Source organism: Ailuropoda melanoleuca, chromosome 13, assembly GCF_002007445.2.
Source record: "Ailuropoda melanoleuca isolate Jingjing chromosome 13, ASM200744v2, whole genome shotgun sequence".
Classification (NCBI taxonomy): domain Eukaryota; kingdom Metazoa; phylum Chordata; class Mammalia; order Carnivora; family Ursidae; genus Ailuropoda; species Ailuropoda melanoleuca.
In genome coordinates this window covers 2,442,170-2,460,832 of record NC_048230.1, presented here as the reverse complement: position 1 = coordinate 2,460,832, position 18,663 = coordinate 2,442,170, and the positions used below count along the sequence as shown (strand labels likewise).

The 18,663-nt window shown below is 47.4% G+C and overlaps 1 protein-coding gene across 1 annotated transcript in view; it reads left to right on the top strand.

The window, feature by feature from the left end:
* The window catches only part of RPH3AL (rabphilin 3A like (without C2 domains)), a 161,339-nt gene that overhangs the window by 1,273 nt on the left and 141,403 nt on the right, over positions 1-18,663 (top strand). The window lies entirely within an intron of this gene.

Genomic DNA, 18,663 nt, shown 5'->3' with positions numbered 1-18,663 from the left:
ACATGTCTTGGGTATAAATCCTTTCTCAGTTTTATGGCTGCAAAGATATTTTTCCAGGTCTGCAGCTTGTCAGTTATGGTCTTAATAGTGTCTCTTGATAAGCAGACATTTTAAATTCTGATGAAGCCATTTTAGCAGGGGTTTTTTCCTCTTTTGGATCCTGCCCACAGAGTCTTCCCTTACTCCTAATCACAAAGATAGTCTTCTGTTTTCTTCAAGAAGCTTTATGGTCTTGGGGTTTAAGGTGGGGTCCATGATCCACCTCAAATTAGTTTGTGAATAAGGTCAGATAAGGGTCAAGATTCATTTTTTTTCCAAATGGATTTCCAGTTGTTTCAGCAGTTTTCATTGAAGAGACATTCCTTTCCCCGTTGACTTGACTTGGCACTTTTTTTGAAAATCAGCTGTGTATATATGAATCAATTTCTGGATTCTGTTCTGTTCCATCAATCTATTTGTCTCTCCTTCCACTGATTTCACACTGTCCTGGTTATTTGTAAGCTTTTTAAAAAATATTTATTTATTTGAGAGAGAGAGAGCACAAGTGGGGGTGAGGAGGGGCAGAGGGAGAGGGAGAAGCAGACTCCCTGCTGAGCAGGGTGCCTGATGCGGGGCTCGATCCCAGGACACTGAGATTCATGACCTGAGCTGAAGGCAGACATTTAACTGACTGAGCCACCCAGGCGCCCCTCTGGTTATTGTAAGCTTTATAGCAAATGTTGGTATCAGGTAGTGTATGTCCTCCAGCTGTGTTCATTTTGAAGACTGTTTTGATTATTCTAGAGCCTTTGCTTTTCCATATACATTTTCAAATCATCTTACCTATTTCTTCAAAATAGCCTGCTGGGATTTTGATGGCGACTGCATCAGATCTATCAAGTTGGGCGCTCTTTTACTCGGTAATGACAGTCATTAGTATTGATCCACACACAGGCATGTGTGGACGGACACATTACTCTGTAAGGGACCCTTCTGTTATTTTGTATGTGTCTCCTCAGTCCTCTCAGACACTGGCAAGCTCTCGATTTTGTCCAGCACAACTCTATACATGGTGAGTGCTTGGAATCTGCCCCTTGCTTGTCTGCTTTTATCCCTAGTTGCTAAGTGAAATGTAAATGACAGAGATCCTTTGTGCAAATGATCACCTGTTAGATGAGATGTCAGGGTTTGCTTTCCAGGTACACTGCCCTACTCACCCTGGTGCTTGCAGACAGGTGCTTGGAAAGGCTCTCTTCTCTCCCTTTCCAAGAAAGGCTGACGTGTCTTCCGTCTCAGCTGGTCCTCCTTGTCTGGGTGCTCATCTGGCAGGAGACAGCTTGACCACGTTTCTAGTCCTGATTTTAGTGAGGGTTGTTTTGAGGTTATGTTGAGCCAGCCAGTCAGCTTTGAAAGAGAAAAATCACATCCTGCAAAGGAATACATTTTTTTAAAGATTTTATTTATTTATTCGGCAGAGATAGAGACAGCCAGTGAGAGAGGGAACACAAGCAGGGGGAGTGGGAGAGGAAGAAGCAGGCTCACAGCAGAGGAGCCCGATGTGAGGCTCGATCCCACAACGCCGGGATCACGCCCTGAGCCGAAGGCAGACGCCTAACCGCTGTGCCACCCAGGCGCCCCAAATGAATAAAATCTTAAAAAAAAAAAAAAAAGATAAGCTGGAAATTCGGTGCCTGGCTGGCTCAGTCAGTAGAGCGTTTGCTTCTTGATCTTGGGGTTGTGAGTTCTAGCCCCACGCTGCAGGTGAGTTTGCTTAGGGAAGGAAAAAAGCTGGAAAGAACTTAAGGAAACAATGGTGAATGGGTACCCGCAGGTGGGCGATACAGGTTAGGTCTTGGAGTCTTGCCGGTGACAAAACCCACATTCCTAGTTCTACATCTCTTGTAGGAGAGTGGTCGATTTTACCATGATGTTCGCTGACCAGCAGAAGAGATGATAGTATTTTTATAATTGTCGCATCTTCCTTGTTTATACTTTCTCCTTGTGGTCTCAGTGGCTGGCACTGTTTTAAGCAGGTAAAAGCAGAGGTTTCTTTGTAAGGATCAAGTTTTCTCTTTGGCCAGCACTGGACGTGGGCCTGCGTTGGAGAGCTTTTGACTTCACGCCTTCCTTCTACCTGCTCAGCCGGCATCCCTGCCACTGGCTGGGCTGCTGGTGCCTGTTCCCTGCTCCGCCCTGCCCACTGCCTCCAAGCTGTTCATTTCTTTCCCAAGGCCACCAGGCAGTTTCCACTCTTCAGCAGCACCAGCCTTGGACTTGGGCAAGGGGAGACCCTGCCCTGGGTCTTGTGCTTCACGGGACCCCACTCTTGACTCTCCTCCAGCTCTCTCCCTCGGTAAGGGACAGGAAGTCTGTGGAGTCAAGTGGTCCTACTACCTAGTCCCTCTCCCCCATCCTTTAACCCACAATCTGAGTCTCTGGCATCTTGGATTTTATTGCCCAAATGACCCCAGCCCTTTTGTAGGGTCTGTCTGGGGCTCTTTCCTGAGTCTATCTTCTCGATTAGCCCTGGGCCAAGGGCAGCATAGATGGAAACTCAGTAGGCAGACTGAGGTGTCCAGACCTATTCATTCAAGAACCTTGTCAGTGCAGGATGGAGCTGGGAATGGGAAGAGGGGTGGCAGGCCATGGGCTGGGTGCAGAATCCCAAAGGCACTGAAATTTTAAATTAAAATCTAGCCTTCCAGATTGTTATGAAGATCTGTTTGCCAAGGTGGGAAATAGTACATATTTTATTTAACAGTATGTCAATTTAATTTATAACTTTTAATATTTAGACATATGGTATGTGGGCCTCCGTTTCTACTCTTGCCCCAGGCTTTGCAACTGTTAAGAGCAGGTCTGCTCTTTATCTTTTCTCCTTTTATTACCCACTCCAACCGCTTCCTGATTTTCATTTGTTAAATAACAAAAATTCAACTGAATAAATTTGAAGATCTAATTGGCCTTATCAATCTATTCATGAATTGAACAGCATCCTGATAGCTAGCTGGTAGAGAGATGCTCCGCTGAGCCAAATGAAAGAAAAGTTTTTAAAGACAGAGGGGAAAAAAGGAAGGGAGGAAGGAAGGAAGGAAGGTGGGAAGGAAGGGAGGGAGGGAGAGAGGAAGGAAGGAAATTATTAGTAAGGAATGCATTGTTTAGCAAGATTGACCTCCTAAGGGGAGTGGAAGTGTTCTATCAGTAAATTTCCTAGTATTGACCAGGAAATTCCATTTTGACTGGTTAAAGGTTACATTCCTGAGGGTTTGAAACTGCAGTTAGGTTAGGTATTAAGTGTTGGTTAGCTGACTTGGCCTAAGTGATGCCATTTTGGGCCTGTGGTTTTCTTTTTTACACACTTTATACCTCGTTACCTTAAAAAAAAAAAAGTTAAAGGAAAACCCTACAACCAGTTAAATAAATTGCGCTGTATCCATATGGTGGAGTCCCTGGCAGCTTCTGAAACAGAATGAGGCAGCTCGATTTAGACTGATTTGGAACAGAGGCCAAGAGATTGCTCCTGGAGGAGAATAGCACAGAGCAGTGTAAATGCTTTGCTAACACCTGCTACCCCCTCCCTCACTTCCCTCCAGCCGCCCTGGGCTTGCTACTTCTTTGACACGCTGAGACAGCTCAGCTCGGGTCTTTATGCTTGCTGCCCCCACAACACTCTGGCTCTAGATGTCCTGCCTTCATTCTAAAGAGTACCAGAATATCCCACCCCAAAATATACCTCTTTGGAATTTGTTTTATTTTGAGCTAAAGACCATTGAGAACTAGCAGACACAGGAAGAGCTCTAAAACACTCTTGTAAAGGAAACTGACATTTATAAATGAAATTTACATTTGTAGAGTTGTCTCCCTCTCCCATACCAGAAGAAGCGAACTCTAAATTCAAAGAAGTCACTAACTGACAAACCTTACTAGACAACCCTTGCTTACCATACTTTTCCTGGTCACCTTCCCCTATTCCCTTCCCACCTAGAAGCCCCAAATTCCTTTTCTTTTGTTTAGCCTAAGATCGCATACAAGCCTCAAGCACTGGCCCCCTCCTTGGCCACATTTTTTTTTCTTTGTAAGACCTGGTGTATCAGTAATTAAAACTTTTATTCTCTTGTAAATCTATCTTCTATCAGTTTAATTCACAGGCCCTAGTACCAAACCTTGAGTGATAGATACAATTCAAATATTACCTTATGAGAAGCCTTTCCTGACTATTGTCCCTGACTGTTCTTTATTTTCCTCCAGAGCACTTATCATCCTTTGACATCTACGTCTAGCTGTTGGTGCCTCCTCTGTCTGTCTCTGCTAGAGTATAAGCTGGAAACTTTGTTTTGTTCACCGCTTTACCTCCCAACACCCAAAGCAGTGCTTGGTATACAACAAGCACTCAATAAACACTTACTAGGGGCGCCTGACCGGCTCAGTCGGAAGAGCATGCGACTCTTGATCTCAGGATCGTGGGTTTGAGCCCACACTGGGTGTAGAAATTACTCAAAATAAATAAACTTTGAAAGAAATAAGTGGTTATTAAATAACAGGTATAAAAAATATATGCCATATATGGGGCGCCTGGGTGCCTCAGTTGGTTGAAGATCTGATTCTTGATCTCAGCTCAGGTCCTGATCTGAGGGTCATGAGTTCAAGCCCTGTGTTGGGCTCCACCCTGGCATAGAGCATACTTTAAAAAAATATAGATAGATAGATAGATAGATAGATAGATAGATAGATAGATATAGATAGATATGTATGTATATGCCTAGCATGGTGCTAAAAGGATATATAAGAATTAGTAGCTGCAGTTTTCGCTTTATCTTCTTTGGCGATGCTTGACTTTGTTGTCCATTGCATATAATACTTATTTTTAAAATGATTCTTTTAAGTTCCATAAATTCATCAATAGGAGTAAGAATTTTATTTTATTATTTAAACAAAATTTTTAAAAATATTTTATTTATTTATTTGACACACAGAGAGAGAGAGAGACAACGAGAGAGGAAACACAAGCAGGGGGAATGGGAGAGGGAGAAGCAGACTCCCCACTGAGCAGGGAGCCTGATGCAGGGCTCAATCCCAGAACCCTGGGATCATGACCTGAGCTGAAGGCAGACGCTTAACAGCTCAGCCACCCAGGCGCCCCTAAACAAATTTTTTTAAGAGTAAGAAGTTTAAAAATGTGGTTGAGTCCCATGATGGAACTGATTTTATTTTATGGGAATGAAAAGCAAACAAACTACGGTCAAATGTGACCACATGGATGCATCTCTCAAATGTTGAGCAAAAAGTTGCAAAATACATATAAGCAAATCTATAGAGACAAAAAGCAGATTAGTGGTTGCCAGGGGGTGCGAAGGAGGGGGAAACAGGAAGTAATTACCTAATGGATGTGGGGGTTTCTTTTAATGTGATAAAAAGCTTTGAAATTAGAAGTGGTGGTGGCACAGCCCTGTGAACGCACTAAGTGCCCTGTAAAATGGTTAATTGTAGGGGATGCCTGGCTGGCACAGTTGGTTAAGCATCTGCCTTCAGCTCAGGTCATGATCTCAGGGTCCTGGGATCGAGCCCTGCATGGGGCTCCCTGCTCGGCGGGAGGCCTGCTTCTCCTTCTCTCCCTCTCCCTCCCCTTGCTTTGTTCTCTCTCTCTCTCTCTCTCTCTCAAATAGATCAATAAAATCTTTAAAAAATAGGGGCACTGGGGTGGCTCAGCCATTAAGCGTCTATCTTCGGCTCAGGTCATGATCCCAGGGTCCTGGGATTGAGCCCCGCATTAGGCTCCCTGCTCAGTGGGGAGTCCACTTCTCCCTCTCCCACTCCCCCTGCTGGTGTTCCCTCTCTAGCTGTGTCTCTCTCTGTCCAATAAATAAATAAAAATCTTTAAAAAAAAAATAAATAGAAAGGCATAGAGAATGTTACCATGTACATAAAGTTTAAAGCAAAAAAACCCCCAATATTCTATTTCATTTTAGAACGCACAGGTATATAGTAGAAGCATAAAGGAATGCAGGGAAGCCAGAAACACTAAATTCTAGAAAAGGTTACCTCTGCAGGTTGGGAGGTGATCATGACCAGAAAGGTTATACAAGGCGCTTCTACTGTACTAGAAACATTTTATTTAAAAAACTTTTTTAAATTCTTTTTTAAGTAATCTCTGCATCCAATGTGGGGCTGAAACTCATGACCAAGATCTTGACCAGGATCAAGAATCGCATACTCTACTGGCTGAGCCAGCCGGGTACCCCAGGAACTTTTCATTTCTTTTTTTTTTTTTAAAGATTTTATTTATTTATGTGACAGAGAGACAGCCAGAGAGAGGGAACACAGCAGGGGGAGTGGGAGAGGAAGAAGCAGGCTCCCAGCGGAGGAGCCTGATGTGGGGCTCCATCCCAGGACCCTGGGATCACGCCCTGGGCCGAAGGCAGATGCTTAACGACTGAGCCACCCAGGCGCCCCGAACTTTTCATTTCGTAAGCTGAGCAGCAAGTACATCCTGTGTATGTGTGTGTGTAAATAACTTATTTATTTTGTTTTTAAAAAGGGTGATAGGGGAGGGTCAGAGGGAGAGGGAGAATCTTAAGCAGGCTCCACACCCAGTGCGGAGCAAATATGGGGCTCGATCTCACAACCCTGAGCTGAAACCAAGAGTCAGATGCTTAACCAACTAAGCCACCCAGTCACTCCCATATATGTATATTTTATATTATTCCTTATACCTTTTGGTATGTCTAAAATACATTTTTTTAAAGTTTTTATTTTTATTCATTTACTGAAGTAATCTCTACACCCAACGTGGGGCTCGAACTCCCAACCCTGAGATCAGGGGTCACGTGCTCTTCCAACTGAGCCAGCCAGGTGCCCCTGTCTAAAATGGTTTCTAAGCAGTTCAAAACTTCACACAACTCCAGCCTTTACATTTCCTTAGGATCCTAGTATCCGCTAAACTGTGTCACCTCCATTCATCTGTTGAAGTCCTAACCCCAGTACCTCAGAATGCGACTGTGTTTAGACCTAGGATCTTAAAAGCAGTAATACATGAAAAGAGGATATTAGAGTGGGCCCTAGTTCAACGTGACTGGTATCATTATAATTAAGACACAGACTTGCACAGAGGGACAACCATGTGGGGACACATCAAGAAGAGGGCTGTCTACAAGCCAAGGAGAGAGGCCTTGGAAGAAACCATTCCTGTCCACGCCCTGATCTTGGACTTCTGCCTCAATAAATGCGGGAAATAAATTTCTGTTGTTTAACCCCCGCCCCCCCCCCAGTCTGTGGTACTTTGTTGTGACAGCCTGAGTAGAATCGTCCGGATTTTTGTCTTCTACCTACCCCCATGCCCCTTCCCCATAGACCACAGCTTTACTCTCCACTTCCCCTTCTCCACCTTCTACCAGGCTCACTGAGTGACTTCCTGGTATGGTTAGCCACCAGAGCAGACAAACACAGCACAGAAAAGAGTGGGATCTGCCATTGACTGAAAAGACGGATCCTCCCATCTCCTGTTTTTAGCATTTTAAGTACTCTCTACACCCAAAGTGGGGCTTGAACTCACGACCCTGAGATCAAGAGTCGCACGCTTTACTGACTGAGCCGGCCAGGCGCCCCTTGTTTTTAGCATTTTAATAACTCATCTCCAGACCTGAACTCAGACCCTGTAAGAGCAGGGGTTCCAGAGGGAGAAACTGGCAGGGAAAATGCCAGGAGCTTGGAGAACTGTTGGGGCTGACCCAAGGCCGGGGGTGGGCGGGGAGCTACCCGCCTGCCCCAGCCTGGCTGGCTGCCTGCCGTGCTGGTTACTTGCAGAGGCTCTGGAACCAGACTGCTGGGATTTCAGTCCTAGCTCTGTTACTTATTTGCTGTGTGAAGTGAGGCAATACTTAGCCTTTCTGTTTCTCAGTTTTCTCATCTTTCGAATGGTTACCATAATGAGTACTTCAGTCCTAGAGTTGTGGAGAGCATTAAATGAGTTTTTGAAAAAACTTGAACCTAGTCCCTCATGCCTGTGAGATAGGGAAAACTGTTTTTTGCTCCTGTTCCTGTTTCTGTTCTTGCTGGGACCCGCACCCTCTCTTTCACACACACCTCAGAATGCAAATAGTGTTTGTCCTGCTGATAAGGGACAAGGAGTTAGTGATTTCCTTAGGGTGGCTAACATCGAAGGAAGGACCACGTGCCAACAACGGGAGGAAGCTATCATAAGTGTATCCCAGAGCACCCGCGCTAGACATCTGGACCCTAGGTCCCCCCCACCCCCGGCTCTAAGGAATAACACCTGGGCCCTCATCTTTGTTCTGACCGGTTCCTGGATGCCTGAGAGGGCATGTACAGCAGGCCACCATGCTCAGTAAAAACCCCCAGACCCCAAACAAAGACGAGACTTCCCCCTTTCCTTTAGGTTTCCCACACACCTGCATTCTCTCTACACCTCAGTAAACTGCGCTTACCTGCTGCTGCTTGCATTTGCTTTCCGCCCTGCACACAGCCAGGGACCCTCTTGGCTGGTCATGTGGGACCCCCTCCAGGTCCCCAGAGCCAGCCTGCCAGCATCATGGATACGGCGTTGTATTTTGTTTTGTCCTGTTTTGCTTTAAACTTCATGAAAGAGGACTTCGGCTGCCCCCATTTTGACTTCAAACTTTCTGATGGGGTTCTTCCTGCCTTCTGGTCTCCTTGCTCAGGTGGGAAACTCTGCAGGCAAAGCATCCCCTGAAGGGAACCCAAACTACCCCCTCAAGCACTAAGGCGGCAGTGAGCCAGCAAGGCCCCACCTGTGATGGGTTTGACCTTGACTGCCTTCCTGCATCCATGAACATAATGACCTGTGACCCAGGCCTGGGCTATTGTTGCTGTTTCTTCATGTTGCAAGTCCCAGGAGGTTGGGACCCACCGGCTTGTGGTTCTGGTCGCATAGCCCCTTCCCCACACTGTGTGTGACTACGTGCTGGGGCCCTTCTGTGGACTGTAGTTTCCTGAGAACGTTAACTGATTGTATCTACACTTTGGGCCCAAGGCTGTTCCCAGAACTCAAGAGACTGAAGTTTCTTTCTGTATTAGTTGTTGTTGACTAGTGTGGCCATCTCTGTAGGAAGCCTGTTGCCTCTCTAGGGCCTCCCTGACGGAGCGAGGAAAGATCCTTTTTGTGATCAGATCCAGGCCTTATTGGCTCACAGCTGATCGGTTGCCTTCGTGCTTGCCTTTGTGAGCCGCTGCTTAACTGTGAGACACAAGGCCTGTCATTCTGAGGTGGCAGGGGGCCCCAGGCTCCATCTCACCCAGAACATTCCTGGGAGGTGTTACAGAAACACAAAGCTGGCTATTAGTTAATGGTGGTAGAGACAGATTTTATTCAATACTACAGCAATAGGGGAAAGAGACTTCTTACTATAGAACTGAGTTCGGTCCTGATCTGTGTGGAGGGGAGTTGGCCTTTGAAAGGGAGGGTGAGGGAGTAGGGACAGGGAGCACATGGGGGTTGAGCAGAGTCGGGAAAGTGAAAAATTACCAAAGGCAGGTAAAAGGTCAATATCAAGGGGATTAGGGCACTAATCTGGCACTAACTGGCACTTACCCTGTTAGGCTCCTACCATCCTACAAAGACTGAGACGCAGGGGCCCTGTCATTCCTTCCTTCCTGATGATTATATTTTAAAGGAATGGCTCCCAGGGGTGCCTGGGTGGCTCAGTCAGTTGGGCATCTGCCTTCGTCTAGGGTCATGGTCTCGGCGTCCTGGGATCAAGCCCCGCATTGGGCTCCCTGCACAGCGGGGAGCCTGCTTCTCCCTCTGCCTGCTGCTCCCCCCTGCCTGTGCTCTCTCTCTCTCACTCGCTCTCTCAAATAAATAAAATATTAAAAAAAAAAAAAAGGGAATGTTTCCCATGTCCTTGCGGAAGACACTCCTGGGTTCTAGGAGCTGCGTGTGCATCTCAAAGGGACAGAGAAAGGATATACAATACTAAATTTTTAAAATAAATGCTCTAAGAAAATGGAGGTCAGGGGCCTATAGGCAAATGTTAGCTGGAACAAATGGTAGATTCTCCAGGTGGTCTTGAGCTTTTTCAGACAGGAACTCAAGGAAGACTGGTCATCCCAGTGACATGGTGGCTTTAGGCTGCTAAAAGCCATCCTAGATTTTTTTTTCAAGTCTCTACATGAAGGGAGTGGACAAAATCACTCATGTTCAAAGTTGCAGTTCTTATAGGCCAAGATTGAGGCCTAGTCAAAAAGTGGGATCAGAGGAGGGGCGACAGGATGGCTCGGTCAGTTGAGCGTCCAACTCTTGGTTTCAGCTCAGGTCCTGATCTCAGGGTCATGGGATGAAGCCCCACCTCGGGCTTGGCACTCAGCATGAGGAGTCTACTTGTCCCTCTCCCTCCCCCTCTGCCCCCCCCAAACAAACAAATAAATAAAATCTTAAAAAAAAAAAGTGGGATCAGTGGAACCTACTAATTTTGGCCAACGTTAAAGTCTTTCTCAAAAGGAAGGTAGAAGTCAATGAGACAGTTCCTGCTGAGGTTGTTAGAGGCTCAAAGTGGAGCAATGTGTTTGTTCCAATGTTCTACACACGGGCCAAAGAAGAACCAAGGCCATAAAGGATCAGGTTGGCATCTGTAGGAAGAGGACATATTTTCTCTCTTAAGTGGTATCCTGATGGTGGATTTCCACTCCTTTCTGAAAGGGTTAACCTTGGTGTGCATCAGAGTACTTGGGAGAACATGTTAAAATGTAATTTCAGGCCCCACCTCCAGATTCAATACCAGGACCTATGAATCTGCATATTTAAAAAGCCCTCATGTGCTTCTGACACAAGAGGCTCCATCTGGGAAATCGGCTTAAGTATAAACATGGCCTCTCAAATAGACACATACAAGTGGAAGTCTTCTTCATCCAAACACCCACCGTAATGGTCTCCTGCCCAAGAAACTCCAGCGTCATCACACATTCCCCGGGCAGCACAATCCGTTACAAACAGTTTCCATACCACTAGGGAACTCTGCTGGGCACTGCCATCCTCAGGAGAGTGCCTGTCTGACCTCACCCAAGACATCCCACAGACTTTAGGCTTCAAGATTATTTTTTGTCCTTTGATCATCGGGGCGGTTTCAATAAATGTCAGATAGCAAGCTAGTCAATGTCCTTCAGATGGAAATTCTCTAGTCTGAAGTCCCAGGAGACTGCGGGGAGGAACTCCCAGGCTTTTGCCAGAAGCCCCAGTCTATACCCGCATAAGGCTATGAAACAGAGAATTTGTCACTACCAGCACCCCAGCTTCTGTTCGACACTGTGTGGGCTCAGACAGGCTTACTTGTTCCCATAAAGCATGTCCAATTAATACTGCTTGAGGGTGGATTTACATCCCTTCTTTTTTAAAGTTTTTATTTATTTTAAAGAGAGAGAGTGGCAGGGACTGGCAGAGGGAGAGGGAGAGAGAACCGTAAGCAGACTCCGTGCTGGGTGCTGAGCCCTACATGGGGCTCGATTTTACGACCCTGAAATCACAACCTAAGCTGAAACCCAGAGTCAGATGTTTAACTAACCGTGCTGGATTCACATCCATTCTATTTTCACAATACTGGGTAGGGGGAACATTCCCCAGTCAGACACACTGTCCATCTGTTGCTGGGTGGACTGGGGAGACCTCTAGGCCCTGAGGCGACTGCCCAGCCCATCCCCCAGACGTCACTGGAAAGTCTTACTCTTGTCGCTAGAAAAGAATTCAAGGCCAGACTGGATAGTGGTTGAGCAGCCCAGGTGAAGAGACAGAGAGTATATTCCGGAGATGTGAGAAAGAGCGAGCCCAGAGAGACCTGTGCTGGGGTTCGGGTCTCTCTCTTTTATTGACAGCTGTTCACGAAGGGGTGGACTATTTCTTACCTGGGGAGGGGATTTCTTTGGGAGCATGGTTTTGAGATTTTTCTTCTTACTTGGTCAGAGTCTCAGGTCTTCTTTGTCTGGGGCCTGTCCGGTTTGGTCTGGCTTCTTGTGGCCTTGTGTGTGGAATGCTGTCAGGGCAGGTTGCTAACTTTCCCGGGAGTGGGCCTTGGTTCCCCCTTTGTAGGCCTCCAGGCTTCCTGTTAAAGCCTAACTAACTGCCTGCTCTAACACATCCTCATAATAAATAATCAGGTAAATAGACGTAACCGGTTCACATAAAGCCTGTTCAAACATTCCAATTCTATAAACTTCTACCTTAGTTCCATCAACCCTTACATTCCTAACTGTGGCCTACATTAGGATTCCATCAACAGGTTTTGGGTTTACAATACTAGGCAGAAGAAGTGTTCCCCCGCCAGATATAATACCCATTCCCAGAAAAACTTCATATCAAGGAGATACAACTGCTTTACATAAAAGCCTGTGTAAACATTCTGGCTTTCATAATCTTACTAACACTCATGTATTTATGTTCTCCATCTACTTGCAGCCCGAATGGAGGCTTGGTCAATGGGTTTGGCAGCACAGTTCGTGGGGCTCTCATGTTGGGTCCCAGGAACTTCTTCACCCTCTGACCATTTACTCCCTAATGTGCAAAAAGCTTTGGGTACCCAGCGAGGAGTTGAGCCAGCCTGGCCCTTTTGTCAGTCTTTATCTTGATTACCTAACACTGTGCTGGCTAGAGCTGGTTAGGTTGCTTCTCCAAACTGGGGTAAGTAGGGTGGACTTCTTTGGGACCTTTTAACATTGGGGAGACCAGTAGGGGAGTCCTTCTGGCTCACTCGACCTTTGGTAGTGCTGTATTAAAACCTTTGTATTAACCCCATCAATGTCTGCTTCACTCAACCATTCCTTAATAGCCATCTAAAGATTTCCAGTCTGCTGGGTGAGTCCCATGACTTTCCCTTTCTGTTTCCTCTTTGTTTTGCTCTTAATCAATATTTGCTTTATTACCCTTCTTTCTTTTTCTTTTTCTTTCTTTTCTTTTTTTTTTTTTTAAGATTTTACTTATTTATTTGAGAGAGTGAGAGAGAGAGAGAGAGAGAGCACGAGCAGGTGGAAGGACAGAGGGAGAGGGAGAAGCAGACTCCCTGCTAAGCAGGGAGCCCAATGTGGTGCTCAATCCCAGGACCCAGGGTCATGACCTGAGCCGAAGCAGACACTTAACCGACTGAGCCACCCAGGCACCCTTCACCTTATTTCTTAATAACCATTTAAAAATTTCCACCATGCTTAAACCAGGGCCTAGACTCTGCCTTTCCTCCATCTCTCATTAATTAACCTAATGTTTTTACTAGTATCAGTAAGACCCACGAGGGGAAGCTGAGGCAGCAAATTTGATAAGGCTTCCAGAACTGTCCCTTAGTTTTACAGCAGTAAGGTTATACGAGGTGCCCATGTAAAAGGCACCCAATTAACCCTGGCATTTATCATGATCTGAGTAATGGGCATATACAGCAGTGAATATCTGGGTCATCGTAAAGCGTCCCCCTGTGCCTCGCTGCTTCGTCGGGGGTGCTGTACATAGGGGGGCACAGACTGTCCCCTTCTCAAGGTAAACAGACCTCTCAGTCCACCAGGCTGGCTGTTCCCTCGGGAAGAAGCTGCTTTGTGTTTGGGTTATGTGTCTAGTAGTCTGTGCTTGTTCCCTAGTGACCTGTGGGTCCTGCAGCCCCCCAAGCATGCTCTTCCAATCGGCAGCCTTCAAAACCAAACCCATAGCCCCCAGATTCATTACTTTCGTAATCCATTTTATTAAAGGTTTCTTGGGTAGCTGATGATACCATTCTACAAGATGTAACAGCTCCTTCACACTGTACCCCAGCTTCAGTAGTTTCTTGGTTTTGCCCTCCCCCTACATTGACTACCTTCTTGGTGACCAGAGAGGTCTTAGAAGTACCTTCTGTTGTCACTGCATACTTTTTCCCTTGGTGCCTGGCTTTGAGGCTAGCAGCCAACACTTGGACCCAAATCTGAGCTTAGTCTAGCATCAAAGTCCAACCCAGAACTCTATTTTAATTTCATTTGAGCTATTACTGATAATAACCAAAGGACTGAGTATTTTGCCTTTCTCTTACTAGTTTGCATTTCCTGTACATCCTGTGGACCAGCTCCCTGGGAGTTGGACCGACCTCTAAATTCCACTGGTAACGTTTACCTTTAGTAACTAACTGAGCAGGGCTGCTGCTCCAGACCATCGAGGACCCCCTAGGAATCCACGGCTCCTCCCTCCCACCTTTTTATCCTTTTGTCTTCCCAAAGCACACCGTTTTCACTGAGCCAGAGCCATTCCGGCCAATCCCACTTTTCTGACATCGACTGAAAGAAAGTTGTGCTCTGTTCCGGTTTAGACACAGAGCCCTCCCGCCCCAGACGTATGGGCTCTTCCACACTAGCCAGCCGCAGATCCCGGCAGACGCCGGCTGAGTGCTTCACAGTTTAATTCAATTCTGATGCTAATTGCCCAGAGGTAACACAGACTTCACAAACGCAGGGCTTCATCCCACAACACCTCCCCCACCCCCACTCCCATTCAGATGCCAATCACGGGTCCAGGCCTCCCCTGCTTCAAGCTGAGTGGTTATAAACGGCCGGGGGGCGACGGGGTGGGGGGTGTCACCAGTTTATTCAGAGGAGATACTAAAGGGTACACACGAACAGGGAGGTGGAAGGAAGCATAGGGCACGGTGCGTGGGCGCGGTGCGGGGCTTCCAGCCGTCTCTGGGGCCTCCCTCACCTTCCCTGCGCCTCCGTGTGTTCACCGACCGGAAACTCTCCAGACTTTTTCAGTTAGGAATTTTGTGGAGGCTTCCTCCTGTCCGCACGATGGGTGAAATCCTTGGCCATCGACGAGTAAGTCGTCTCCAGCCCCTGCCCCGCTCCGCTCTCCGGAGGCGGGGCTGAAAGTTCCAACCCCTTAGTCCCAGCGTTGGTTGCCCTGGCAACTGGCTCCTCCGCGCTTCGGGCGTCCTTGGGGGCTTTCCAAAAGTCACGCGTTAATACAGACGCAGGTGTGCTTGAAAGGGGCTTGTTACGAAAAGACGCTCCTCTCCCTAGATCGCTGTGGAGCTGTGTCCGGAGCCTGGGGCGGAACCTAAATACTGCCACCAAGATGGCCCTCTCGTTCTTACCACTGAGGAAATTAGAAGGGTTTTAGGAGCTCTGGTCAGGAGTCAGGAGGAAGACCAAAATATGTATTTCTTGTTATATCACAGTGGGGAAGAGACGAGTCTCCCACACGGAAGAATTCCAGATAAACTATGTAGCTACTCCAGCCAGAGGAGGAGGAACGTGGCACCCACTCCTTAAGTGTGGGCTGCACATAGTGACTTCCGCGAGATGGTAACTTTGGAGTGAAGAAATCTGACGAACACTACCTCAGCCAGGTGATCAAGGCCAACAGTCAACGGTGATAAATTGTGGCAACAGTTGTGAACTCTTGAATGTGACGAGAGGAAAATGGCTCCTTGGGTCTATTATCTTTCTCCCAAATCCCCTAGCCCCAGGGTGACCTTGAAAAAAATCAGACAAATCCCTGTTGGGGCAACCTCCAACATACCTGACAAGTACACGTAGGCTTGAAATGAAAGCAGGCTCCATCCCCAGTTTAAGGCACTGACTCTTTCAAAGCTCCCTGCCTTGGGCCTCACCCTGTCCTTGGCTGTTGAGCTCTCTTGAAACTCAACACTTCTTTGAGTGGTCCACCAAAATCTACTCACACATAAGTGTTAGGTATAAATCTTCTTCTATCCCTGTGGCTGTGTAAGACGCAAAAGATGGGTGCCTGGGTGGCTCAGTCAGTTGGGCATCTGACTCTTGGTTTCTGCTCAGGTCATGATCTCTGGGGTCGTGAAATCAAGCCCCACGTCGGCCTCCACACTCGGTGCAGAGCCTGCTTGAGGTTCTCCCTCTCCCTCTGCCCCTCCCCCACCCCTCAAAAAAATGGTAAGATGCAAAAGAAACATAGGGGAGTGACCTAGAGTGTGGCAGGACTTGGGGCTTTTTAGAGGAAACCCTGGTGCAGGAACTCCATAACAAGGATACATTATATTCCTAAAATCTTCCCCCGTGGGAGTGACCCTGTATTAGCCAGTATCTATATACCCTTGTCTCATAGATTCAGTAGAGACGTGACTTCACACACATGCAGATAGATTGCTGTTTATCTTCTTGATGGTGCACCAGAATTCAAAGATCTAAGAGCAGAAGAAATTGCCCAGCAAAGATCCATATCCTCAGTGGAGTGTATGAGGCCCTTCTCATGCTGGTCCCAGCCTACCACTCTGTACTCATTTTCTGCTCTGCCTTCCTCTCCTGCCACTCCCAACTTTTCGACATTCCCTTTCTTGCTTTCTCTCTGCCTCAGCACCTGCTGTTCCTTCTACTGCAATGTTCTTCCTCATCAAGCTTACCTGGAAAACTCCTATTCAATCCAAGAGTCCCTGCACTGGGGTTTCCTCCGAAAAGCCCCCTCTGAGCCCTGCCACACTCTAGTTCAGTCCTCTGTATTTCTTTTGTATCTTGACATTTTTTTTGGCGGGGGTGAGGGACAGAAGGAGAATCTCAAGTGCTGGGTAGGAAGCCCCACCACGCAGGGCTTGATCTCACAGCCCCCAAGATCATGACCTGAATAGAAACCAAGAGTTGGACACCCAACCTACTGAGCCATCCAGGCGCCCCTCTTTTGTATCTTACACGGCCACAGGGGTAGGAGAGCATAGTGGTTCTGCCACTACCTGTCTCTATGACCTTGGGCAAATTACTTAAGGTTGTTTATGCCTCAACTTGCATAGCAGTTAAAATGGGGATAAACCAGGTCCTACTTCTTACGGTACCTGTGTACTGTGCGATCAGTACACAGTAGCCAGCATGCCATAGAATGCATTTCATTGAAATTGTTTCTTTATGTTTCTGTTTTCCCCACAGAACTATGAGGTTCTTGAAAACCATGCACTTTACTTATCTTCCTCATGTAGCAGATTTCAATGCCCTTCCAAACGCATACCTGCTGTGGTCTCAGGAACACTAGGCCTTTCTGGCAGCACAGGGAATAGAATTTGCAGAAGCAACCAAAGGAAGTTTGGGAAATAACTCTTAATTACCAGGTTGTCAGCTGTGGCTCCCCTAAGGCTTGAAATGAAAGCGGGCTCTGTCCCTAATTTAAGGCACTGGCTCTTTCAAAGCTCCCTGCCTTGGGCCTCGCCCTGTCCTTGGCTGTTGAGCACTCTTGAAACTCGACACTTTTTTGACTTGTCCACCCAAATCTACTCACACAAAAGTGTTAGGTATAAATCCTCTCCAGGTGGTCAGTCCAAAGAGAAACCAAGTCCCCCCAGAGACGGTAGGCGCTCTGTCACAGGCTCTTGCTAGCAGCACGAGAGCAGCTCCTGGGAGGGTGGTTTGGGGCAGGTAGCTGGGGTAGGTAGAGCCTAGAGGATACCTGCAGCTTTGACGTTTTAGGGTTAGTGAGGTGATGGTGGTGGTGAAAATGATGTTAGTAACTCCCTCTGACTGAGCCTTTATTTATTTACATTTATTTATTTTTTAAAAAATATTTTACTTATTCATTTGAGAGAGAGAGAAAACGCGCTTGCATGAGTTGGGGGGAGGGGTACAGGGAGAAGCTGACTCCCCGCTGAGCAGGGAGCCCAATGGAGAGGGAGAGGAGCTCAATCCCAGGCCCCTGAGATTGTGACCTGAGCCTAAAACATACGCTCAACCTTCCGAGCCACCCAGGCGCCCCTGAGCTTTTACAAGGAGCCAGGTCTTGGGTCATTCAGTCCTCACAATAGCACTATTATATCTATTTTGAATATAAAAAAACTGAGACTTAGCCACTAGCTACCATGGTGATTTAGATTTAAATTAAGTAAAAGTAAATGAAATTTAAGAATCAGTCTCCTATGACTTGTGGCTAGTGGACAGCCCAGCAATATGTATGACATTTCTGTAATTGCGAAAGTCTGCTGGACAATGCTAGCTTAGGGACATTTGCTCACATGGCCAAGATCACATTTCCCACGGGGAAGATCCAGATCCCAATTGGAGCCCCCCTCCCCTCCCACGCCGTACTGGTGGGGGCTGCTGTGTGTCTGGAAACCAGGACTCTCAGATTTGGTGTCACTCAACTACTGGTTTCTGGTGTTCTCTCAGGAAATTAGTTCATAAAATTTTTTTGGGTGGAGTGGAGGGTTAAAGGGCTTTAGCATGGCCCTCCCATTCTTCCCCACTCCCGCCCCGAGGCTCAGAGCGGATGAAAATGGAGAACATTGCAGATGTTCTTGAAATGGTGGAGCCAAGACTCCAGGCTGACGAAAGCTTTGGCTTTTTGTCGCTGTTTCCTTTAGTGACTGTAGCGTTCCTCCATTTGTCCCTCCATCAATGGAAGATTCGTTCATTCAACAAATAGATGTTGCGTTCGCGCGGGTGCCGTGTTCTGTTTCAGGCCCTAGAACCCTTACCTGCCTTCCCTTTGCGACCCGGGGTTGTTAGAATGGGTCCTTTTTGCCTTTAGGGACTTGACGCTGCTTGTGGAACAGTGATGTTTGGAATCCAGTAACAAGAAGGGGCCATCGAGACGCGTCCCGTGGCGAGGGCTGCGGCGCAGAGGGGGGCCTCGCCTACTGGTGAGCGCAGGCCCCGCTCTCCCGCGCGCGGCCACAGGTCCCGGGGCGGCGAGGGGCGGGGCGGGGCGGGGCGGGCGCCTGGGTACCTGCGGCGGCCGGCAGAGGGCAGCCAGGGAGCGCGCCCCGGCAG